At 42.8% G+C, this 27,011-nt stretch overlaps 1 protein-coding gene across 4 annotated transcripts in view; it reads left to right on the top strand.

The window, feature by feature from the left end:
* Positions 1 to 27,011, top strand: part of MIPOL1 (mirror-image polydactyly 1) — a 254,510-nt gene that overhangs the window by 174,891 nt on the left and 52,608 nt on the right. The gene's annotated exons all lie outside the window — the stretch shown is intronic.

Raw genomic sequence — 27,011 nt, forward strand, 5'->3', positions numbered from 1 at the left:
GAGAATGAAGACAGGCAAGTTCTTTCTTTGTGCTATGACTCAGGAGAAGTTGCCATTTATCCTGATTCAATACCAGGAAATCATTCCTGAAACAAACTTTGCATAACAGTTAGAAGTTACAGTCTTGCCAGTTTAACTATTCTAATTTTCCAACCGCTGTACTCCCTTGGTGATGATTAATGCAAATCATAAAAAAACTTGGATAATGTGCAAAGGTTTTACAAGTATTAGAATAATCCATTCAGTTGTTTAATGAAAACACAAAAGCTTCCATTAAATTGAACAGGTATCAAGAGGATATTACTAGCAGCGCTATCCTAAGCAGAGTGACACCCTTTTAAGCCCATTGACTTGAACTCTGCTTCGGATAGCCCTATAAACAGCAGTGTGCATAATGTAGCTTTTTAATAAATCCAAATGCTGCATTGTTCATATTAACTTGGATCCTATGACCCTGGTCTCCTTGCACTTTTGTTTGGACACTGCAGAAGCTTTCCTCCGCTACAGGACTTGTTCCTCTGCCATTGGCAGTTTTGTGTGTATAAGGGCTCCTTGAAAGATGTTGATCTTGCAGACACAGAAGTACTAGCAGCAGCTGAAGCAGTGCTGGAGCAGATAAAAGCCTCTGCAGTGCCAGAGAGAAGTGCAAGGGAGACAGTGTCATAAAATCTATACCACTGTTCTTAATTAATCGATCAATCAATCAATCAATTAATTATGTAGAATTTCCTAGTGTTGATCTCTTGATACAGTGCACTTTGGATTTAATTGTGCTTAAACTTTTGGTATTTTCATTATATGGCATTTGGGCTCACCTGGTTTCCCTTGCTCTTGGTGATTTTTCTGTATTAGGTGACCCTTTCATCTTCTACAGTAGTAATTGAAAGTTTGGATTTAAAATGACGTTTAAATTCCTTTCCATTTTCTATGCAGTTTGAGATAAGGAGCAGGTTTTGGCTGTGCCATGGACTATAATGAGATAATAGTTCCTGAATGTAAATATCCTGGAACTGAGAAGTATGCCGGATTAAGATCCTCGAATGTTAAATTGAAATTATGTTGAGGAAATAAAGCACAGGCCAAAAGAGGCTTCTTTATTCATGGACTCTGGCCAGCTTTATGCCCTTAGGTTTGATAAACAACTTAGCTTTTCTGATGGACAGCTGTTTTCTCCATTTTATTATACAAAAAAGCCAAACCTCTTGAAGACAGAACTGTGCTCCCTTGTGGAATTACTGCTTTGGCATTTGTTCTGATAAGAGCCTATCATGGATATTTTTCCTTTTTATATCATAGATGTTTTTATTGAACCATTAGTATATGCCTCAAATGTAAATTCATGCAGGAAAAAAATATATAAAAGCATACAATATTTTCCTCATACAATGTAAATTGCCATCCATTTGGTTCTCCCTTAAACCTAAAGTGAGCACTTCCAGTTTTTTAGGCTCAACCTGCATTCATTTCTTGGCCACTATAAGAGAATGGCTGTCTCATAGGATGTGAGAGGAAATGAAAATTATAAATGTGAATACAGTTGTGTTGTGGACCAACGACTGAATAGGTAGTTCAATCCTCTGTACAGTTTGCTGTATTTGACAGCTTGGAAAAATTCAAACCCTGTTCATCACACAGTAAATTTGCCCAGCTATATTTTTTCCCACTGGTGAATTTACAGTGTGCCAACCCTGGACACATGGAGCATGATTCCTATCACCAGTAGCACTTAAGTAACATTCAATGAGGGGAAGGCAGGAAACTTACATGGGATCAAAAACCCCCAAAACTTCATATTATTTCTAAAATACTTAAGATATAGTAAGCAATTTCAGATGAAAACACAGGTAACATAAAATATTTAAGTGTACATTTTCTTTATCATCAATTATTGCTTTATAGCCTTTTCATGAATGGTTATTTTGAAGTGGAACAGCTAAAATCAGAAAGTGGCAATATATAAACCATTTAAGATATAACTTTAAATTCCATAACTTCCCCATATTATTACTTTAATTGCACTAGTCCCTAATTATGTTTTATGTTTTCTCATCAGACACCTTTGTATTGACCAGTCTTATTATAAGGATCTGCATGACTGGTTGGTAGGTACTTTTCATAACAGCATTGGAGGCGTAAGAACCTGAAGCAGAACTTTGGAATCCTGAGAATCTTGGTTGGGGTTCTGATGGCTGAACAATAAAAAATATTTGTGAAATTCCTAACATTTCTCTAGGTTCTAGTGCCTTTCTCTAAACTGTTAGTGGTTTCTTTTGTTTCATAATTCAAGCCCTTCCCACTGTCTCCATCATTGTCAAAGCAACCTCCCCTTCAAAAATCAAAAACATTACAATAGAATAAAACTCAACTCAGTGTAAATATTACAAAGCTAATTCTGAGTAAAGTTTTCTTTAATTTAAAAAATGCTGGACTTCTTTATTCCATATAATTCATACAGCTCTGCTCATGACCATTGTCCCAGGAAACAAAGCATTCTGAGTGAGAATCTATGGAAACTAAATTTTTCCATTGGTGAAATGGAGCTTTCTTGCCTTCCCCATTCCCCCTGCAGCCCACCAATCTCCATGAAATGGTGCTCCTTTCAAACGATGTGACGGGTGTCTCTGTGGAAATTGCCAGCCTAGTCTTGATCCAACCCAAGGCTTTCAAACTCAGCACCAACAAGAAAAATCTTCCCACCATTGGCCCACCCTAGCCCTTGTGGCCCCCTCTCCCTTTTTTTTCTGCATGCAAACTTGGCATGTACATGAAATAGCAGAATATGCTTTACATAAATAATTTGAAGTCAGTATTTTGAATAAATTGTTTACTTCTCCCTTATCATCATACCTGTAGGCCTATTCCATATGATTTAGAAGTATTATAAATGAAGAAAATGTGCACAGACAAAACCTAAATACAGTTTTAAGCCTGCCAGTGAGGCTTCCTTTCATACTATACCGTCTATTTGCTATTATATTATTGAGATCTGCTGGCTGCATGAATATTTTTTCCAAGCACTCAGAACAGTATGTAGGGTTGACATTCTCATTTTATGCTTCAGACTGTCTGCTTGACAAAAGAATCATCAAATGAGTTCAAGGTGGGAGGCTAGAGGCAGGAAAGGAATTATCTATTTCTGTTTTGCCATAAAGAAGAGGTCTTTGTTTACCTGTTCTATGGGACACAATGTGATGGGACATGATGTGATGTGTCTTGATTTATTGTATGAAAGAATCTAACCTGATGCAACCTAATACAGCACAACTCAAATTGAGCAAGGGAAAAAGTAAAGAAATGCCAAGTGTGTTCTCTGCACTTCATTATTTTAAAAGCATTGCCCACTTGTGATGCCCTTTAATGTATCTTTGTTTTAGGATCTACAAAAGAGATGAACCTGAGTAATGCATTCTGTTCCTTTGTTGATGTGAAACTAGACATAATAAGGGAAACACTGAGGGAACTTGCAGGCGAAGGAAATATAAACTTCTACCCAATGATTTTTCTTCAGCAAATGTCTCCCAACCAGGGGCGTAACGAGGCAGCCCTGGGCAAACTGTAGCCCTGGGCAAAACCTGAGTTGGATGCCCCACCCCATGGGCGGCCACTCCACCACAACCAAATTTTTTTTGCACCAGGACATTGGTGCCTGCAGGGGGTGCATTTTTAGACATATCGGCACCACAATTTCAGCATATCATCAGGAGACTGTCCTTATGCTACTCCCCAAGTTTGGTGAGGTTTGGTTCAAAGGGTCCAAAGTTATGGACTCCCAAAGGGGGTGCCCCATCCCCCATTGTTTCCAATGGGAGCTAATAGGAGATGGGGGCTACAGTTTTGAGGGTCCATAACTTTGCCCCCCCCTTTGCCCCCCCTGAACTGCACCAAACTTGGGGGGTGCCATCATCTCCAGATGATACCCTGAAATGTTGGTGCTGATACATCCAAAAATGCACCCCCTGCAGGAACATCCTAGAAATTTGCCCAAGAATCTTTGTTCTTCATTGAGTTTTCTGCATTGCTGTCAATGGGGGTTGCAGGCTGTGGGGGGCACATTTCTGAAGGCACAGTCTGAAAACTTTCAGGGTCTCATCAGAAGACTGCCCTGATACCCCTCAAGTTTGGTGCAGTTTGGTACAGGGGGGCCCAAGTTATGGACCCTCAAAACTGTACCCCCATCTCCTATTAGCTCCCATTGGAAACAATGGGGGATAGGGCCCCCCCTTTGGGAGTCCATAACTTTGGACTCCCTGAACCAAACCTCACCAAACTTGGGGGGTAGCATAAGGACAGTCACCTGATGATACGCTGATATTTTGGTGCTGCTAGCCTAAAAACTGCGCCCCCTGGAGGCCAAAAATGGAAAACCACTAAAATACTCAAAAACGAACCCAGCATTTTGATGCCCCCCACAAGGTGATGCCCTGGGCAGCTGCCCACCTTGCCCAATGGGCATTACGCCAGTGCTCCCAACAGTTTTTATTATCTATACCCTGTGGAGGAGGGGAATAAGCTTCAAGGCCTGCTTAGTCTTGGGGGTGGGGAAGTCTCTTGAGGCACTGTTACCGCTGCTGCTGCTGCTCAGGTAACATTAAGCAATTTTAGTTCAGGCAACGTAGTGAGGCACAGGAAGCCGGTGTTCTTCAAAAACAGAATATCTTTATTCAGAAGTGATTGATACAGCTCAGGCAAGGGACTGCACGGCCATAGCCGAGCGCAGGACCTTTTATACACGAAGATCAAAGGAGGGTAAGGAGGCAGGCCCCTTACCTTACAACAATAAAGAAACATCAACACATAAAAGAAAGGTACAGTTACAACTTTGTGAATGGAACCATGAGATCTCACTGTCAAGCGTCTTCCTGCGAGACTTTACAAGAGTGCAGGAACAGGGAGCGAAGTGTGTCCATTCATAAAACTGGGTGAGGCTGTTAACGCACCCAGCCATCTGATTATCAGATGGGTGGCTTCCTTGGGTTATGCCTTGAGGCTCCCGTGCTTCAGTCCCACAACAAAAGAAAGTTCAAATGGTCCAATGGTGGTCTTGGCATGTTCTCCAACGGCTGGGACATCTGAGGTGCCATCATCAGATTCAATTTGTAATTCCAAAAGGGTCTTTGTTTTTGTTAACGAGATTTACCGGGTGTTGGTCCAAACTGAATTCCAGGACTAATTTCCTTGGGTCTTAATATCAGCTTCTACAAGCTATTGCTTTAATAACAGATACAAACATCTAAAGTAACATTTCTAATTTAAACATTAGATGTAATCCTAAAGAACTTAAAATATAATAAAGAGCACCCACATACATATATATATGTAAACAAGAATATCCTAAACTACCATTAATAAACCTTGAATCAACTGGAAAACCTAGTTAAGATGTATGATTGACATAAGCATAAACATTAGGCAAACAATAAATCCAACACTGAAGGGCTTACACTAAGTCTTAAAAGAAATAAAAGCAGGAAGAAAACCATGTGAAACATTGGCACAACCACATATACACGTCCTTTCCAGACCCTATGGAGACTTCTGGGTAACACTGGTCTCTGGTCCTTAGCCAGTGCAGTCTGGCGATAGGCTTAGGAAAATATTTTAATATATTTTCCTGGCGGTAACAGCACCCATAAAAAGAGAATCCACAGCCTTGGGAGGGATTAAGCATACCTTTCTTTCCCCCATTCACCTTGCATATGTCCTGAGTCATCAACACATCCTGGTTATTTTGGCAAGTGGAGGGTCAAGGGTACATGTTTGCCAGCATAATATTAAGTTCATCTTCTGTGCATTCCCACATGGGAACTATGCTTGGCAAGGCCAGCCATTGGAGAGTCTTCCAGCATTTTCCTAAGCATTAGTAACACTTCAGGGGAGCTTCTCCCCTTCAGAGCACACTAGCAACCATTTTCTGACTCAAAGGGTCTCAGGCTCAGATTTTCTCCTAACAACATTTTTCAGCTAGGTAGTATCATCTAAAAGGGGGTGGACATTAAATAGAAAGCTAAGGAATGCTTTGCCTTAACAAGCCATTGTTTTTTAACCAGAATAATTGTTGAATATTTTCATGGTATGACAGCATGCTTTCCAACCCACCCCAGTGCTTTTATATGCAGGTGGGTATTCTGTATCATTAAAAGCTATGACATTCATCTCAGAACCTCTTCATCATGTGCACCTTCTGCTGTTCCTTACTAGATGCAATCTACCAGGCAGATTTTGAGTGGCAAACCTTGATTCTTGCAAAGAGAAGGTTAAATGTCCAAAGCCTACATCTGCACTAAAATTTACTCTTAACCGTAAACATCAATCAGATTGCTATTCACAATACTTGGCATGGTTTTCTATCTAATACAAGTAGATTGTATTCATACTGGTTTGAAACACTGTGTGAAGGGAATGAGCATGTCACATGCATCTCACAACTCTCTGCTATTATTTCATACTGAAACAACTGAAGTGTATATCCACAATATTTACAGTTTGCTAATATTAGCATGATATCGGAACTCAGCAGGCAGCCAAAAGTATAACACTCAGGGCTTTTTGGACATTACATTTGGGAGTGTCTCACTACCCATTCTGATAATGGGCTACTTACAAACATACCCAATCACCATTCACTCTGCAACAAACACAGCATGTATTTTCTGTGTCAGCACATACTGCATTGAACCCTGGGGAAAGTGCACACGGTGTCTGTTTCTGACAAAATGATGACCACATGTATTGGGAAGCTTATGGGTATTGTGTGCTTTTTGTTACGTGAAGTTGGATACCCCAAAAAATAATATCTGAAAAGGTTTCTGTCCTTTGAGAAGTTATTAAAGAGTGTTGTGTTGAGTAGTAATCACTGTACCTATCCTTGAAATCTTTAACAGATGGGAAAGATGTCAGATTTTGCTAAATTAAGTAGTGTGAGCCATTACTACATTATTCAGTCAATACAATAGATTACTGGATCTCCCTCTTTTGCTCTTCCATACTTGGGAGATCTGCGCTTAACTGCATATTATTGGGTTGGAGCCTCAGATTTGTTCATATTGGCTTCATGTGGTATTTCATTTACTTGCATCAGGAAAAGCTTCTTTAAGTTCTTTATCCTATTCTTTGAGAGAATAATAGCAAGAAAGAGGAGCAGTGTTTAGAAGGGGCCAGTGTGAAGTCACAATAGGATGCCCACTGTTACAAGATAGAATATAACAATAGTATCTCAAAAGCTTATCTATGTTTAACCACTAGAGGTATTAAAACTAATGATGTTATAGATAATGCAAGTAATCTTATCAGATTTTCAGTTTCCAGGACTGTTCTCTCTGACCCAGGTTTACTGCATGGCCTCAAGATGTTATATATCCCAAAGTTGTAGCCAGTTTTGCACACACAAAAATGCATGTGCTTTACATAAAGCTCTTTATTACATAGAGAACAGAGTAACTAGGGTGTTGGGATCAGAATTATCATTAAATCCACCTGTAGGTTTTAAATTCTGTTTTTTTCTGTGTATGTATGTGATGTATGCAAGTTCCTGTATATCTGCAGCAAAAATCACCAGAAGCTAATCAATCTATATGCCCATTTCATACTAATTCTTATATAGAGCTGCCTTTTTGTGTGGGAACTTTGTAGTACAGAGTGTGGTGCAAATAACTTTTGAAGTAGCTACAATATATATTGGCTAAATTGGGATTTCAACTCTTCTAAAAAGCAAAATATATTACCAAAGTTGCAATATTTGGCCTTGTATTTTAACATACTGTCATAAGCACTGATTTATACTACTGTGTGTAGATCGATGGAATTATGTAATTTTTGCCATGTTATATGTGAGTTTTACATCATTTATTATGTCAAGTTAGTACTTAGGTTTTGCTTCAGTTCTGTTTTTAGATTTCTGGTTAGTTCTATAATCCTAATACAATTGCACTGTTTGTTGAATGTCCCATCCTGTTGATTCTATCAACTCACTCGGAGAGATGTAGTGGTTAAGAACAGGTGGAATCTAATCTGGTGGACCAAATTTGCGTCTGCGCTCCTACATGCCAGCTGAGTGACCTTGGGCTTGTCACAGTTTGTTCAGGACAGGTGGAATCTAATCTGGAGATTCCCCAGTTTGATTCTCCAGCGGTGTATTCTTATCTGGTGGACCAAATTTGCTTCTGCACTCCTACATGCCAGCTGAGTGACCTTGGGTTTGTCACAGTTCGTTCAGAACTCTCTCGGCCCCATGTACCTCACAAGTTGTCTGTTGTTGGGAGATGAAGGGAAAGGAGTTTGTAAGCCTCTTTGAGTATTCTCAAAGGAGTATAAATCCAAACTCCTCTTCTTCCTCTTCCTCTTCCTCTTCCTCTTCCTCTTCCTCTTCTTCTTCTTCTTCTTCTGTGTAACCCACCTTGAGTACAAGTGAGAAAGGCAGACTACACATAGCATAAATACATGAACATAAATTCAGTGTGCACAGCAAGTACATAGCCTCCAGTGCAGATATAAGCACTGACCTTTCAACACAGAAACCCAGAAGAAGTTCCCTTGAAGTCAGATGGACATTATTCAGTTGGGTAGCCTAGTCCAAGTGGGGAGCTAATTGGACTGTGGGAACGGTGGAGGCCATGTATGCTCTCTCCACCGGTGTTAGGGGCACCCACTCTGGCAGAGGGAGCAAAACTCTGGCATCTGGCCATCCCACAACTCAGCTGTAGACAAAACTAGAAGTCTAGGTCACCATGGAGTTACACTGACATCTGAGCAGATGCCAGTGGGGGCAAGGTGTTCCCAGAGGTGGAGCAGACTTTAGTCTGCTTTCACTGGCATTTCACTTTGGGAATCCCTGCAGACTTCACAAAAGTGTAACATAAGCCTGTTTGTTCTATGGGGTTGTGCTGTGGACAGGTATTAGCTGTGGTGTGTCAGGCAGTCCAAGGTCAGGGCAGGTGGCAGGCACAAGCGTGTCAGACATTCCGAGGTCAAGTCAGGCACAAGTCAGGCAGTCTAAAGACATGAGAATGATGGAAGATGAGCACGAGAATGATGCAAATGATATGGCAGGCTAGGCGTGGGAAGGCAGTCTGAGGTCAAGTAGTCCAGGAGTTCAAACAGGCAGGTAGGCTAGGTATGGAGGTCAAGGCCTAGAGCAGGGAACCAGGTGCATGGAGCTTCCAAGAGAAACACACTTGTTGCACCCAGGCATAGCCAAGCCCAAGGCAGGGTTTATATAGGATATCCTTGCTAACAATGCCAGGATCCTGTGATGACTCAGTTCTTCTCTGAAGCAGATGCCTCCAGCTCACAGATCCTTCCGCCATAGCGAGCAGCAATATAAGCACTTCTCCATTTAGCACTTAGCTGTTGCCTTTGTCTTTGCCTTCTTCATGCAGCTGGCTCATTACTCAGTTCCTCTGAGGCAACTGATGGCTCTCTCAGCTACACGGCATCTGGCTCCTTTGCTGGCTCTGCCTTGGCTGGCAGGATAGGGCTTACAGCTGGCTCTGTTGCCTGCAGCTCCTGGTCTACAGTGTCTTCAGGCTTCACATCAGACAGGAGTGATTCAGTTGACCAAAGGAATTTAAACTTTCCCTTCTTTCCACACTGCCTGAAGCACCTGTGGAAGTGGCACGGCACTACCTTTGTGGCGTCATCCCCGGTTCCCTCCGTGCTCCCCTCCCCACCTGCATTGCACTGTTTGTGTGTTTAGAAGTGACATGTCAATGTGCTTATTACATTATGTAATAAATTGTGGAAATTTATGAATTTTATAATACAACCATACAACCATTTTCTACATTTAAGTGCAGCGTAAGCACAGTTTAAGGAAGTACCCCACAGAGGAGCAAGAGCACAGAAATGGACAAGCACAGAACTTTAGGGAAGCTCTTTTTCCACATTCAATATTGAGCTTAAAAAGACTGTCACTGAATTATGGGCACTCTAGCAAAACATATCTTGATAGTCAAACTGAGGCTGCTGTTCTAACCATACTTGCGAGGTTGCGAGTCCTGTTGTACAAATTTCGCATTTTATTCCAAGCAAATGTGATCTGAATTGGACAGCAAGTATTTTATTTTGCTCATAGTTTTCCTTCAGCAGCTTCCCTCGCTTGAACTTGCAAACTACTTTTCAAATGAAGAAGAGTTTTTTGGGGGGAGGGGGAGGAGGAGGCACATGGGGCTTGGATGAGAAGAGGTGAAAGGAAACCTGCCTCCAGTCTCTGTGTTCTGTTTTTTCAGGGACATGTTTCTGAGGGACTTTTCTTTTTGTCCTACAACTTTTAAAGTATGTGGATGTGTTTAAATGCATTGAAATTCTCTAAACCTGTCATGGCCGACTGCTAGTGAATATCTAAATAAAAGAAACTGCCTTAAAATAACATTCGCATTTTGACATATGCCTGCAGAAGCTGAGCGAGTCAGAGTGATCCCATCAGCTCAATGTGATCCCATTAGCTGAATTGTTCCGTCTGCCTCCTTTCATCTAACCAACAGTTCTCACATTCCATTTGTCAGTACTTGATGAGGCAAGCTGCTGAAATTCTTCTCCCGTAGCTAGTTGTGCACTGTAGTATATTTTAACTTTTGTCCCCCTGGATCTTCCTATTCTTCAGCATGACCCACCTAATCTTGGGTTGCATTTCAGATCTGAATAGTGTGTTTTTTTATTGTTTACAGCACAGTGGCTTTGCAGTATATGACCCAAACCTTTGTAAAGCATTTAACAATCTCACTATTTATGCAGTTCTGACTCTGCTATTAGAGAGAGAGAGAGAGAGAGAGAGAGAGAGAGAGAGAGAGAGAAATGTGAAGTTTGTTGTGTGTCTGCTCATTGGAGTCTTCCCAGTTTTTTTCAAATGATTTTGTTTTTTGTCTTCCAAACCTGTATTAGATTCACTTCCCAGGAACTGAGAGGCAGTGTTAGAACAGAAATGGCTTAGTGAAAGTTTGTGGCCCTTTTACAGTCTCTCCAGTCTCTCAATATTCATTTCTTCTATTTCTTACCAAAATATGTTGACCTGTGAATGAACAAAATATTCTGCTTTAATTGACCATGTTTGCAGTAAGAACCATGGAGTGGTATCATTTGAAGAACATAAACTTAGACTGAGGCCACTGAAGGTAGTACTGAAGTAATAGAAACAAGCCATATTGTAAATTAAACATAAAATATGTATTTTTAAAAATTCAATGCCTAATTATTATAAACCAAAAAAAATAGAGATCATTTCCCATCCATGTCACTCATTTTCTTCCCACTAATGCAGAACACACCAGGACAAAAGTGAGTTGTTTATTCCCTATAATTCTTCTTTCATTTTGAGGATGTCCACCATACAGAGGAAACTTAAAAAAAAATAAACTGCATTTTAACTTTTAAAAGAACTCACAGTTATTTAATTCTGATAGGTGTACTATAGGACATACTATTAAAGTTTAGAAATGTTTGAGAGCTTTGTTTCAACTTCAATCCAGGAGTCGTCACTAATTTTTAAAATGTCATACTGCTACTTTAGCATAATACAGCATTTATTTGAGTGGCAAATAATAAACAGAGGTAGGTTTTCACATTAGGGCCATTTCAGACACGGCACATAGGCTTACGCAGCCTTGGTGTGTAGGCTTGCACAGCCTCATCCATCATGTGGATAACTATAATGCAGGTGTGGTCAAACATGCAGTCCAGGGGCCAGATCTGGCACCTTGAAGGGTCTTATCAGATCCATGAGCTAGCTGACATAACCCCTTCCCATCTGACTGATGCTGATTTGGAACTTTGTTATATACTTAGAAATTCTCATGGACTGTTATGCATATAGGACTTAAATTCCTAAGGAAGGTATGTGTGTGTCTGTATTTATAGACTTTGTAGTTTGTTATATGTTTCTGTTGCACCTTTGTATAATAATAGAGCACTTACACTTTTGCCCTGTGCATGAAAACTGGGGATGCTACTTTCCCCGTGTGGGTGTCAGGCACTCTGAGCACCTTGGAGAAAATTGCCAGGTCTTGCGATAGCTGCCAAGGTGTGGAAGCCTGTGACTACAGGTGTGGAAGCCTGTGAAGAGACTAGCGGCAGTGTACTTGTGGACTAGATCAGCTTGCCTGAGACATTGGGTCATCCTGTAGCTGCAGGTAGCCAGCAGACGTATCAGCTATTGCCCAGTATCACCAAGGGGACCTGAAGCTGTTCAGCTTTCTCCCACCAGTCTCACCAAGGGCTGGCAGGTATTGTAGGCAGACTGGGAAGCACGTAGTGATGTTGGGCAGGCCATCTTGATCAGCTCATTAGCCCAAGGCAAGGCAGTGTGGGCTGTGAATAATTAATGGTACTGGCAGTTCACAGTCCAAAGTGGCACACACAGGCCGAAATCCCCAAACATGGAGCAGGTGACCCTGTTGCCTTCAGAGAGGGACCCAGAACCACCATTTGTGGCCACTCCAGCATGCTCACCCACACCTAGTAGTGGCAAGGAAGGCCCCATGGGTCCTGGGTCCAACAGGAGGCAGCTGGCAGGCCACTGAGGGGGCTGTCCCCCCCCCACGGCCTGAACCACCCTATCCTCTAAGCCAAGGACCCTCAAGGAAGGAAAGTGAACATTTACATAGTTCCAGAACACACTCCTTTTTTATTTGCATGGTTTCAAAACACTTTCTGAAAGAACAGTTTTTTCTTATGTGCTAACCCGACACTGGAATAGTGCCTGCATGGACAGGAGACCATAACCAAAACATTAAGAGGCAGGAGTAAGAAGTAAGCTAGGATGAAGCAGTCAATGGCCATGTTTCCAACCCCACCAATTTACAGCCATTTCCCACAATTGGAGCAGGTGTCATTGGCCCTCACTCCTGTACAGGTAGATGACCAGAGCATCTTGCACAGCCCTGCCCTCTGCGAGATTGCTCTCATCACGGGGGTTGTATTGTCACATTTTGTGTACCCTCACTGACATCTCCCACTGCTATTCCAACTGTTTCAGCAGCGCTCCAGCCCAGACCTCACTCTCTGGAGCATCAGGGCCCTTGCTCTCACATATGTTGGGCAGCACAACACATGCTCCCATGACCAGGCCGTTATGTGGGGCGTCATCTGGAGCCTCGTAAGAAGGCAACGCCACCTGGCCTTCAGTCTCCCAAATGCCTGCTCCACCACTTTCCTTGCTCGAGAAAGTCTGAAATTGAAGTTACGCTCCCTCGCATCATGCAGGGGAGCATATGACTTCACAAGCCACCTTATCGTGGGAAACGCACCATCAGCCAGAACTAGTGGGTGAACAGTGATCCCCTCCATTGTCAGTGTCGGATTTCCTGGAATAAATGCACCCCTGGCCATGGTTTTGGTAAAGTTGCATTCCCTGAAGATGTGGACATCATGGCTCCTGCCTGGGTGTCCAATCTCTACTTCAAAGAACCATCCCTTGTGGGGGCAGACCACCATTAGGACAATGGAGGCAAAGTTCTTCCGATTCATGTACTGCCCTGATGCATCGGAAGGATTCCTGATGGGAATATGGCATCCATCCATGGCTCCCACACATTGGGGGAGGCCCAGCTGGGCAAATCCCACCATGAACTGTTGAGAGAGGCATAAGAAAGCATCACTCCATAGAGCAAAAAGTGCCATGGCAGAGGGAGGAGGGCTCAACCTACGTATGCACAGGGGCTCTGAGGAGGGGCAGCCATGAACTCGTACACAAGATTACTGACATCAAGAACATTAAGTGAGAAGCGACTCGATACATGCATTCTCTACACAAAGGAGCCACCCCAGCTGGACACAAGAATCCATGTACCTGTTCCACATTATTTGCGAAATGGACCACCCTCCTGAAGAGCGCAACTCTCACGGGCTGGCAGAACTTATGCACGGCTTCTGTGACACTTGAGGCTGGCACCAAACTGCTTTTTTTACCTCACGGAAACTGTTTGGGTTGGCCTGGTACCAGATAGCCATGCCGACTATCATCTCCACTGGGAATGCAGCCTGCATATTCATGTCCTGGCACTGCAGATGAGGTCTAAGATTGTCCACAATCCTCATGATGGTCTTCCTGGTCATGCAGAAGTTTCTCAGCCATTCCTCATCCCAACAAGCCATGACAGTTATGCCACCAGTCCCTGCTCCTTTGTAGATGAACCCAGTAACGAGGGCAATGGGGAGCGGTTGCCAGGGCAAACCATGCCAGCCTGCGACATCTCTTCAGTGCAGCAGACTGAAGAGATGCCTGGGCCATCTCTTCCTGATAATGGGCACCCACAGCAAGGGCACCGTGCATGAGGCTGAAAAGGTGCACCACCAGTGCCACAAATACACCCAGTTGCGCCACCTCTGGATCTGGATCCATGTTCAATATGTTCAACAGAGGATCTCTCAGCTTGCAAAACGTGCCTGAAAACTGCAGAGCAGGTGTAAAGGCGGATGCCAGCAATTCAAAAGTCAGGGTAGAGACATTAATTCAAGCTGCCACCTAAAAAAAACAGCCAATCAGAACGTGGGACACCGGGGATGTTTGCTCATGCACAGATGCACTTGTGCTGTAAGTACAAAAGACCCGGACTCAGGCAAAACGAACCAGAGTATTTTCTCCTAGTCTTCACTTGATTCCGTCACAGAAACGGGCAGCCATGCAAAGGGAGAAACCAAATAAAATAGACCCAGATTGTAAGATACTGATTGTAACCCGGTATAATTGTGCCGTGCAGAAATGTCTTAAGGAAGTCTGAAGCTGCTACACAGATGCAGGTGATGGCAAACCACCTCTGAACATCTTTTGCCTACAAGGTTGGCCTGTTAACATCACCACCATCCAGAAAATCTGTCTGAGCATGAATCAGAGTGAAATCTTCTGTAAAGGGACTTGAGTGCTGCTGAGCTGTCTTGCACAACCCAAATCTTTCTTCCATTTAAGAGACTTTCATTTTCATGTTTCATTTTAATAAAAAGAATATTAGCCTCATGGTTTTTCATGGGGAATACTACTCGTGGAGAGGGAACGGGAGAATATGAAGTAAAGGAAAAGCCAGTCCACTGTGCAACAATTAGGTCATTACTGGACCGATGGGGTGATGTCACATCGAAACCTTTACTAGACAGACTTTGTTTACAGAGTTCGCCATTGCCTTCTCCATTCATCTGCACTTTAGCCTGAGCAAGCTGGGTATTCATTGTAGCAACCTTGGAAGGCTGGAAGGCTGAGCCACCCTTGAAACCAGCTACCTGAAATTGACTTCCATTGGGATTGAACTCAGGTCATGAGCACAGGTCTGTCTGCAATACTGCAGCTTACCACTCTGTACCACGGAGCTCTTACGATCTTGTTCACACTATTTTAAAAAGGTGGTGCCAGGGTGGGGAAGACTGGCAGTTGGCAAGTGGCTCTTCCTCAAGTGATGCATCAGGTGGTAAATCATCCCTGTAGTGCCCAGGAGTGGGGAAAGACGCAGGGACAAGGCCTCAGAGTTGAAAAGGAAGAGTTGGAAAGGGTCCTGACCATCCTCAGTGGGAATTTTCTACAATGATCAGGTGGTAGCAGCAGTTACCAGAGAGAGGGAGGGCCCTCCAGAAAGGGTTGGGAACCCCTGGAAGAGGGTAAGGGGTGGAATAGGGCCAATAGGTCAAATCAGGATAAAGACCTTACAGAAGACTGTCCCTTTGTTGTACTACTTGTGATATTAACAGCTTTTTTAATTAAATCATTCCACACAATAGACAGTGTTGGGGACTAATAAAGCCAAACATAATTAACCCCATTCAGATTATTTCGCCTGTTCATTCAGTGTAAAAGTAAACTTCATGAAAGGTGATTTTTGAAGTTTTCTCCTCTAGGGGCATTGGGTGCATTTCTGTACCATGCTTTTGTCTTCCTGGCAGCCTTAGCTTTATAACAGCTTTTAGTACAAGTTATTACAATTCTTTCTTCTTCTTTTTTTGCATAAAACAGGTCATTTGAAGTTCATCTGTAGGTGGGGCAGGCAAGGTGGATTGGGGGACAGTCCTAATAGATCCATTTCAATAATTAAGTCATGCATTTTTTTCCTCTACAAAACCTGTATGTCAGGTTTAGCCAGGTGGGAACTGTTTTCATGGTTGTTATCTTTGTCAAAAGGAATATTATGAAAATACAGAATTACTGCGCATATTTTAACTCTTGTTAAACAGGGGAATTGTACAATTTTTACTGCAATCTATCAAATGATAATACAGGAGCATATTATTACTAAACCGTAATAAGATATCTGTGGATTACTCCCCTATTCACCCTGTACAAGCAGATTTTAGAGAATTCCACTGAGAAAATTACTTGGCCAATATATGAAGATAATATCAAATTCATACCGAAGTAACATTTTTCCAGCAGTTAACCCATGTACATGACAAGTATGTCTTGTTGCCCCATCTTTTTAAGATCATGCCCAGATTTTTGACAGAAGAACCCCCGCTCTGCCCCACAATCCCAGGACCTCCATCTTCAATATATTAAACTTCAGTCTGCTCTTTCTTAACCATCTTGTCATGATCTCCAGACACTTAGCCAAAATATCAGGGGCAGCAGTCAGTTGGCCCTTCATCAGCAGAAGAATCTGGGTGTCATCAGCCTATTGATGACATCCCAGCCAAGAGCTCCAAACCAGCTGTGGCAGGGGTCACATATAGATGTTAAATAACATTGGAGACAGGATCAACCCCTGAGGCAGTCCACAAAACAAAGGGCACTCTGGGACATCCTCTCCCCAAGTGCCACTGTAAGGCTGTACCCCAAACTCCAGTAATGGCAAGGCAGTAGGTCAAACGATTGTAATCCACCATGTCAAATGCTGATGTTAGATCTAAAAGTAACAGCAGCGCTGACCCACCTTGTTCCAGCTGACAACAGAGCTCATCCATGATAGTGAGCAGCACAGTCTCTGACCCATGGCCAGCCTGAAGCCAGACTGAAATGGGTCCATGGCCAATGTATCATCCCAAAATACCTGCAACTAATCCACTACAGCTCTCTCAACTACCTTGCCCAGAAACAATAGATTCAAGATTGGGTGGTAGTTGGCTGGATCCGAAGGATCCAAAGATGGTTTCTTTAAGTGTGGATGTATCACCACTTCTTTTAGCCTTCCTGGGGGAAACCTCCAATTTAAGGGAGAGATGAATAATTTCTAACAGGGGGCACCATGCCTCATTGTTGCTGGCTTTCACTAGCCACAGTGGTTCCAGGCCTAGAGGGCAAGTGGTAGGTTTCAAAGTTGTTCGTATCTTGTCCACATCAGCCAGGGAGAGCAGACTGAAATGTTGGAATTGAAGATGTACAAGGGGCCTCCAGTTTACTTACTGTATCAATAGTTGCTGGGAGATTGTGGCAGAGCAACAAGACCATCTGCAAGAAAGCTCACAAAAGCCTTGCAGCCAATAGCCGAATCACTATGGCCCCTTCCGCACACGCAAAATAATGCGTTTTCAAACCACTTTCACAACTGTTTGCAAGTGGATTTTGCTATTCCACACAGCTTCGAAGAGCACTGAAAGCAGTTTGAAAGTGCATTATTCTGCATGTGCGGAATGAGCCTAACACTTTTGGATTCCATAGGAGGAGATACATGAGATCTAATCATCCTAACCAATTGTGCTGGGTGTGAGCTAGCAGATGCAATGGAGTTTGTATAGAATTTCTTTATTGCAGCCTTTGCTGCCACCTCATAGGATTTCAAAAATGTCCTATAAGATGTTCTAAGCTTCATCACAAATTTGCTGCCACACTAGTCATCTTAGTTCCTGCTTCACCAGTCATAGCTCCTCAGTATATCAGGGGGCTGGATTGATATCAGACCAAAGAGGACAGGGTGGGGAAGATCGCAGTGATGGTTTCAGAGAACCAGATGTGCCAGCCCTCTACTAGCTCATTAAGGGAATCACTAGAGGGCTTCAGGTCCCACAGAGCATTGTGGAAACCAATTGGATCCATAAGTCTCACAGATGGCAAAGATCTGCCCATTGCCTAAACAGGGAGGGATATTGAGTTCCACTCGGGCCTTCAGGGCAAAGTGGTCTGTCCATGGCACTCTGTCAATATAAATCAGATCCACATTTACCCTTGTGCCAAAGATCAAATGCAGCATGTGGCCTGATTAATGTGTGGGATCCGTAGTAACCAAGAGGAGTCCCAATGCTGCTATGGAAGACACCAGGTCCACTGCCAAAGATGACGAGACCTAGTCCACATGGACATTGAAGTCCCCCAAAATAATCAACTTGGGGTACCTCAACCCCCAGTCCAACATGACCTCTAGCAGTTTTGGCAGGATATCTGCTGGTATGCTAGGCAGCCGGTGCAGCAGCAACATAGCCAAGTTATCCACGACATCCCACATCAGACTAACACAATCAATGCCAGAGATAGTTGGAGCAGGGATTGCCCTGAAGGAGAAAGCCTCCTGAATGAGCATCGCTGTTCTCCCTCTCCTGGTCTTTTGTCCAGGACTGAGAATCTTGATGGGACCAGTTCTTTCAGAGTGACAGTTTCACTCTCCTGAACCCAGATCTCAGACATGCCCACAAAGTCCATATTTTGCAACACAAAGTAATTCTGCAGTGTAATGGTCTTATTATTAATGGGCCTGGTATTACACAGCATCAGTGTCAGAGAAGGGTACATCATCCTAGGCTCACCAGTCATATCTCAGGATGGGATGAAGCCACCTTCCCTCATATGGACCTCTCCCACTGCTGTATCTTCCTTGCTAAGTAACCACTGGGGTCCCTGACTCCATGCTAGCCTCTCCTAGATGAAATAAAGATTCCACCTCTCTTTAACATTACCTCTACCAACTACTAACCCACTAACTGGTTAAAAAAACACCCCTGCATAATACTAAATAACTAATACTAAACAAATCCCTCCAGAGGTGAGTTTCTACCATTGCCTCAACTAATATTCCCAACCCTTTACTAACAGTCTCAGAGGTATCCTGTTCATTTAAAAAAGTTATAATCAAGCAATTAAAATATCTGGTGTTTGTAGTCCAGATCTTCAATGGCAACAATCTCTAATAGGCAATAAGCAGTAGTTCAGGAAAACTTGGTTTTCTCTGTAAGCACTGACTGATTTCCAATGGCTGTGAACCTCTCTAGGGTATTCCAAGGTGTTCCAGGATGTTCCAAAGGAGCCTTTGACCTTTCCCATAGATTGCACATAAATCTTCTGCAAATTCTGAGTCCTTCCACCCCAAGGATCTCCAGATCAAACTCGATGCCTCCAGAGGCTCCATGGGTTCTCAATATCTCTCAGGTCCTCTTGCACCTGCCCACATACCATAGTTCTGTTCTACAACAGTGGTGCCATGCTGATACCATGAGTAAGAAGAACTTGGAGCATATAGATGGAGATATTGATCCTGGGAGGTTTATCACAATGCTTTTTGGTTTGGCTGCCTACTCCACGTCTGCCTAGCCAACTTCAGGGTTCCCCTCTTGACCACTGGGCACGTAGTTGGAATGTGAAGCCCTTCAATACAGATGGAGACTTGGGTCCCTTGTCGACTATTGCTCAAGGTTCCTATCTTTGCAGTATCAATGGCCCATGGCCTTGAAAGCTTATACCCTGAGAATCTTGTTGACCACTAAGGTGTTACTGGACTCAAATCTGACTCCACCCTATTATTCTTTGTCAAACACTGACCACTTCTTCAGTTTTGCCTCAAAAGGAGCCTCTTCACAACATTACAAACACACACACACCTCTTCTGGAAGAAATGAAAGAGGATTCTTAGTCTATTTGCATATCTTTCCCTATTTTTATTGTAATATGGGATGTGGGGATTATAGGTCTGCCTTACATGAACATCTAGATGAGAACATTGTCATGGTAGGAGAGATGCAGAAGACCTACTTTTCATATTACAGTATAGTGAAAAGGAAATTCAAATTATCTTTCTTTCACTGCATGCTGGGAATGTACAAAGCAGCTTGAGGGACCTAGTTTCATGTTCTATATCAAAGCATGATACTAGAAAGTAGCAGCAACAGGAGGGAGATTTTGAACAAAGATTGGTTAGGGCAAAGTCTTGCACATAACATTAAATATTATTCTCCCCCAGTTGCTGCCCCCACCCTCCACAGGTTTCCAGATGTGCTTGGAGAAGATACCTTGACAAAAGAAAAGCAGTGTGGTATGATAATCTGAAGCAGATGGTTAGAAGGAGAGGCAGCATGGCATAGGGCTTAGAGTGTCAGATGAGAATCGGGGGAGACTAAGACTTAAAACCCCACTTTTCATGGAAACTTGCTGAGGGACATTGGGCTAGTCACACACTCTCAGTTTAGCATGCCTCATAAGAATGTTGTGAGGATAAAATGGAGGACAGAAGGGTGATGTAAGCTGCTTTGGGTCCCCATTGAGTCCCCAATGAAGTAAGTCAGTAGATAAATAAAGCAGAAAAAATATTTAAATACCTCCATATTTGTCACCACTCCATGAACATCTCCTTCTTTCTTAACATAAAAATAACTCCAGGTTTTTGTTCTATGCATTTCCCTGTAAGATATCAGTGGGTCCCAATCCTTTTTTCCCCTGTCATATCACAGCCAACTGGGGTTTCAAGCCGAGAAATGTTCAGAGGTGGTTTGCCATTGTCTGCCTCTGCTTAGCAACCCTAGAGTTACCTGGTAGTCTCCTATCCAGACACTGGCCAGGACTGACCCTGCTTAGTTTCTGCAATTTGATGAGATCAGGCAGGAACAGGCTATCCAGATGAGGACACAATCCACAGAGCCATGGCATTCACTCCATAAAGCTTAAGGGACTTTGTAATGTGATATAGAAATTTGCTCCAAGAGAAAAAGACAGGTCCTGGATGTGTGCAAATCCCTAACCATACATCAAGAATATGGCGAAAGAGTGAATCTTTTAGGCAGGGGCAATATTATTTCTAAACTAAATCAATATATAGTAAAGTTAATAAGGCAAAGTTAGAATACGTAAAGTGGATTCAGATAGCACAAGCACTACATGCTGAGAGATTAGTGTATTTATCTGAAAAGAACCCTGAATACAAGGCAATTTCTCTCTAAAAAAGAAAAATATAATATGTAAAAATACATAAAATAAAATACATAAAAAAGTGTTTTGAAATTACTGTACCTGTATTTTAACTTGTGCGTGAATTCAAGATGTCTTTGTTTGACAGTACATGGAGGGGGGTGATGAAAACCTCCTTTCAGGTAATTTGGTAGGCTACCTGATCATTTCCTCCCTTTGATTTATTTGCATTTTCCACTGAAGAATTTTCTTGATGCATCAGGCACAGAAAAAAAAAAAAGACCTGAGCTACTACTGGAATTAGGTTTGCCAGATGTCAGTAATCCTCAGACCTTTATGGTAGACTTGAACCCATAGATATTCAGGAGGGCCAGTGAATCGATTCAAGTAATTGCAAGTATAATAAAACCACTGGAAATTCCACAGTATGAACACAATCTCTTTGTTTCAGGATGCATTCTGTTGCTAAAGAAAACAGCAGGAGGATAGACTAAGAAGCTACAGTTGGGGATAGAGGTTGTGCATTTGTTTGTTTGCAGAAGTATCTCTGGTTATTGGATAAAGGAAACGGCACCCTATCCTTCTTCCCTATTTCCCCACCAGTGTCATGAGCTCCAGAGAGAATTACATTTTATGCAGGTTAATATAACTTTATAATATAACTTTATTTGTACTTTGCCTCAGATAAACATTCAGAAGTATTGAGTGACATGGATTTCATTGATAAAGTTGAAGAACTCTCAGGGCAATTCTGCACTTGCGTTATCAACCTAAGTTCGAGCTGTGTTTGACCTAAGTGCTCCACACAACCACTGGGATCGACGTGGTTTTGTACCAGCTTTGCCCCGTGTAACAGTCAAATTTCCAAAACCAGTTGGGAACTACTACTTTTTTGGGGAACCACGCTCGAACTCAGCTCGATACCAGTAAAGTGCGGAATCTCTGGCGCCAGGAGTCCCCCATTCAGCCAATCACAGCTGAGTGTTTTAGGCACGTGTAGAGCTGGAGAACCGCCGCGGTGAAAATTGCGCCTACTTTTTTTCCCTCCCTCTTCTTTCTTGCGTTCGAAGCGATGGCTGGTCATACAAATGGCGCACAATTTCCGTGTACCAATGTAAGCGGCCAATAAAAAACCACCACCTTCGTCCCTCCATTCCTGTGGCGGTTTTTTTTATAACGAGTGTGGGGATAGACGGGACATGGCAGCTGGTACAGCAGGCATGGCTGGTGCAGAAAGCTCTGGTGCCAGAGGTCCGGGGAGAGGAGTGTCCTGGAAGGAGCAGAAGACTGCTGACCTGATTGGCATTTGGGGGGAACATGAACTCCAACAGACCCTCAAAGGCACCAAAAGGAACATTCATATTTTTGAGAGGGTGGCAATGGAAGTGCAGAAATGGGGGCACAACAGATGTGCTGTGGAATGCAGGAACAGAAACACTCAGATCAAGCACTCCCAACGGAAACAGCGACTCGTGCCAAATTTCTGACAGGAGGCGGGAGCTATGCAAATCTCACCCTCATCTGTACGGCGCTTTGTCGCGTCGCCTCTTCGTAGCTCCTACGTAGGTTTTTTTAAAAAAAAACGCGGGGTCGTGTTTCCCGCCATAGAACAGCAGCCAATCGGAACAGAGCGGCAAAGAGGCACTGGATGATCCCACCCTCCGAGCTGGGATCAAGCTGGTTGCAGTGGGGAACAACAATGGCTTCGACCTAGGTCAGTACCCTTCTCAGGGAACTGGGTCAAACCTATTTTACTCGTGTGTGGGATCGCACTTAGAGGATCATGTTCATAAAAAGTACTTATAAACAAGCTTAAACAGGTTGAATGTTTAAGGAAACACAAAAAATTATTGAAAGGGAGGCCATCATAATTATGTATGAAAGTTTGAGTGGTCCAGACTAGATGCTTAATAAAGCAAGGATGTTCAGAAAATGAGGGTCACACACTAAGTTGAACTTATTCATGCTGAATGTAATTTACCTAAAGATGTTTTAATGACTATTACTATAAATGGCCTTTTAAACAATAAGCGACAGACAGACAGACAGACAGACAGACAGACAGACATTCCTATGGTATTCAGCTAGCTGTTGTTGAAAACTTGAGTAAATATAATATCACAAGTATATCATAGCATTTACTCAGGTTTTTTAATGGAACATTTTGATATCCCAGACAGTGAAATGCTTAGCTATTTTCCCACCTGCTGTTGGTGGGGCCTTTTGCCTCATCAGCTCTTTATCTCCATCTGCTGTGCTTGTTCTTCTCCTGTGAATGCTACAAGAAAGTAATTTTGAAGACTCAGTCCACATTATTGGCAGATTCTTACCATGAGTTCTTCTGCCCATGAATTCCGCTTCCTTCTCTTTTCCGAATATACTCGGTGGCAGAGCCCACAATGCATGCTTGTAGCTGTATCTAGGGCCTAACAGATGCAGTATGGTGATATTATTAGAATGCTGGGCCAGACCTGGATTCCATTCTTTGTTCAGATGTGATCTTTGACCAATCATTTTGTTAACTTTAAGGATAAAATGAAGGTAGAAAGAACCTTGGAGGTATAAAAATGTACTGAAATAAAGACCCCTATGCTGAATCTTGCCTGCTGCCATCATTACCAAGTGTGTGTAGTGGTTTATTGAATACCTGTGAACCAAGATATAGCTAAACAAGGCTGGCAAAATAGGTGCTTCCCAGGGTTCGATAAGAACATAACAGCCCTCTGGGTTTATTCCAAAGGAAATCTAGTATCCTGTTTCCCTAGCTAATAGGCCAGCCAGATAGGGATGCCAGGCTCCAGGGGAGACATAGGAATCCCCTGGAATTACAGCCCATCTCCAGACCATAGAGATCAGTTCTCCTAGGCCGTTTCCGCACGGCCCATTAATGGCGCCCTGGGGACGGGAAATACGCCGTCCCCAGGGAGCCATTCGCACAGGCAGTGTTGCTGCAATGCAGCAGCGCCGACCTGACTCTGCTCCCTCTCCCCCAGGGCGGCGTCAAGCCGCCCTGAAAAACAACCCTTTAAAGGGTTGTTTTTCCTTCAACAGCGTGTTCCCGGCGGCGCGGTGCGAACAGCACCCCCGGGAACACGCTGTTTCCCTTCCCCGTCAGACTCACCTTGTCCTCGTCGTCGCCTGCTGGCCGTCGAAGCCCCGCCCATGCTGTCCTCCAACCCCTGGAGGTCGGAGGGCAGCGTGGTGAGGCTTCGACAGCTCAGCAGGCGACGGCGAGGCAAGGTGAGTCGAACGAGGAAGAGGCGGCTCCATGCGGAGCTGCCGGCCGTCTGCCGGCCTCTCCAGAGGCCGTCCACATGCTTGCATGCGAACGGCCTCCGCCTCCACACCGGCGGAATTCTTGCCGGCGTGGAGGCGCCCTTACGGCCGTGCAGAAACGGCCCTAGAGAAAATGGATGCTTTGTAGAGTAGACTCTTTGGTGTTATACCCCACTGAGATCCCAGCCTCCCCAGACTCTATTCCCAACTCTACAGGAGTTGTCAAACCTCGCTCTGGCAATTCTTCCATCCATTCCATCCCTGGCTAGTTGCTAGGGGGCTTCTGGAAATCCTACATCCAGATACTTCCAGGAAGCAGAGCATACAGGCATCAGTCCTTCCCTCACTGTTTATCCATATTCATTTAGCTAGCATCTCTAAGTAAAGCTAATGATAAGCCTGTATTCCATGTTTTTCTCTAATCGACTTGCTTAGCCACCTAAGCCAGAAACCATGCTGCATCTTATGACAGCAAATTCATACATAATGTGTTTTTTTGTATTGCCCATGTCTCTATGTATTGCCCATCAATTTTATTGAGAGTCTGCCATGTTCTACTAATACGAGACACAGGGAGAGAGAGAAATATATCTCCAATCACTTCCTTCCTTTCAGTGATAATTGTATACAACTGTACCATCACCACCACCACCACCACCAAGTATCCTTTTTCGAAATTCGAAAGTGCCAGCAAATTTAGCCTTTTTCTTTTGAGCAAGGATGTGTTGTTTCATCTATATGTATATGTCAGTCTTCTATTACAGAAACATGATTGTCTAAAAGAAATCCCTTTGTTCTTTTGTAACAAAAGTATTTTCTCTTTAATGCATGCATACACTGAACTGAATATCCTCCATTTAAAAGCTAGGCTGAAATGCATTCTTTTAAGCACTTTGCATCAGGGCCACATAATGAATGAACAAATTATGCAGAGAGAGGGACGATAAAGTTCTTTTTAAGAGTTCTTTAAGGTACCAGTTCGATAACAACCAAAACACCTTTTACTACCATTAAATATTTACCAAGACTTGGCGTTTGGGAGAGGGGCAATTCAGAGCAGTGTGCTTGGCTCCATGCAATGCTATTGATTAGCTATCAGAAGGACATAGTTAATGAATAACTTCAGGTATTACTCAGCACTCCACATTCTTGTCCAACCCGCCCCCCTTTTTTTTTTACCTGAAGATGACCTAAACTAAAGTCAGTTGGAACTGATATTCTCCCTGCCATGGATTGCTCAAGAATACCTACAGTATGAACAAAAGGTTCAGACAAATCAGTTGATCAATGCTTAAGCAATCCATTCTAGTGGCTGTTGTCATCTCCACTGGACTTTAGAACTGAGCATGTTTACATTTAATTAGAAAGAACACACAGTTTACATCGCATGGTAGCTATCAATATCGAATTGGAATTGATTTCCGCTCTGTCTCCTAAATCACTATTCCCTTCAAACTAATTTTAAAAAAGCAGCTTGCAAAATGAGTCATATAAATTTTAAAGCAAGGTAAACAGCATTCCCTAGAGATGATAATAAAAGTAAATGGCATAAAGCACAGCCATTAAGTTGAACTTGTTTGGAGGTGATTCTAATACCGGAGTCGTGTTCCAGTGCTATGAGATTGCTGTTATCAAATAAGTGTCACTTTTAACTGAACGGGCAGTTTACAGAATTCCTCGAGTTGCATGCATGGCCTGCTGTGTCCTTTAAATATCTTATAAGATATAACTTAATCCCATGTTATCAGAATGCTTTTGAAATGAAACCCTTCTGCCATTTATTTATTTGTTTTTAAAAAACCTTTTAAATTCTGCAAGATATTTGGATTGTTGCACTGTTGAGTCTTTTGATTTCTTTTTACACAAATTCTTGATGAACGTCATAGTGAAACAAAGTGATGTTCTGGTTAATCTAGACAAAGACAGATCTTAGCATGCAGTAGAATTACCATTTTCAGGGGGGAGTGAGCTAATGAATGAATCTGGGGCAGGGAGCATAATGACAGGAGCAAACTTGTGACTATTTATTGGATCTCCTTAAACAGCCTATGTGCATATTCATATGTGCCCATACAACTTTCCTGTGCACTGGCAATCATGCCTTTTCAGGGTTTCTGACAGTACAGAGAGATGTAGGTACCTGTTCTGTCTGCATAGGTTCTAAACAGACATTCTAATTAATTGGCATAAATTGGGGTAGATCTTGCAATCACAGTTCTGCTGGAGAGCTAATATGATGGTGGAGAAAATGTTTAATGAAAATCTAAACTCTTAAAAGTAGTGGAAACAAAGAACATACATTTAACTTGTGCATTATATAATATTTAAAGTTGCCTATTTTAGCTTAGTAGAGTATATGTGAATAAAAAGTGATGTTTCCCTATTGTACATCATTTCATTCTATTATTCTACTAGAATAAATTGTTACAGATTTTGTTGGAACAAATGGTATTTTTGGAAATGTGGCATGAATTTTGTTGCATAATGGTTGGTTATGCAAATGTGATGTACTCTTTTCCACATAAAGATTAAAATGCAATCAGTTGTGGTGTGGCAGAAGAGGAAATAGTATGCTTCTGCATTAGAAAACAGTCTTGAATGAATATGAGAATTAGCATTCATTTTTGAGCACTATCAGAACTAGCATCCCCAGCTGGCCCAGACATCCCTGCCCCACCTGCACTCACCTCGGTGGGGGAGAGCATCCGAGGCTCCGAGCTGGTGG

This window comes from Sphaerodactylus townsendi, linkage group LG02, assembly GCF_021028975.2.
Source record: "Sphaerodactylus townsendi isolate TG3544 linkage group LG02, MPM_Stown_v2.3, whole genome shotgun sequence".
NCBI lineage: Eukaryota > Metazoa > Chordata > Lepidosauria > Squamata > Sphaerodactylidae > Sphaerodactylus > Sphaerodactylus townsendi.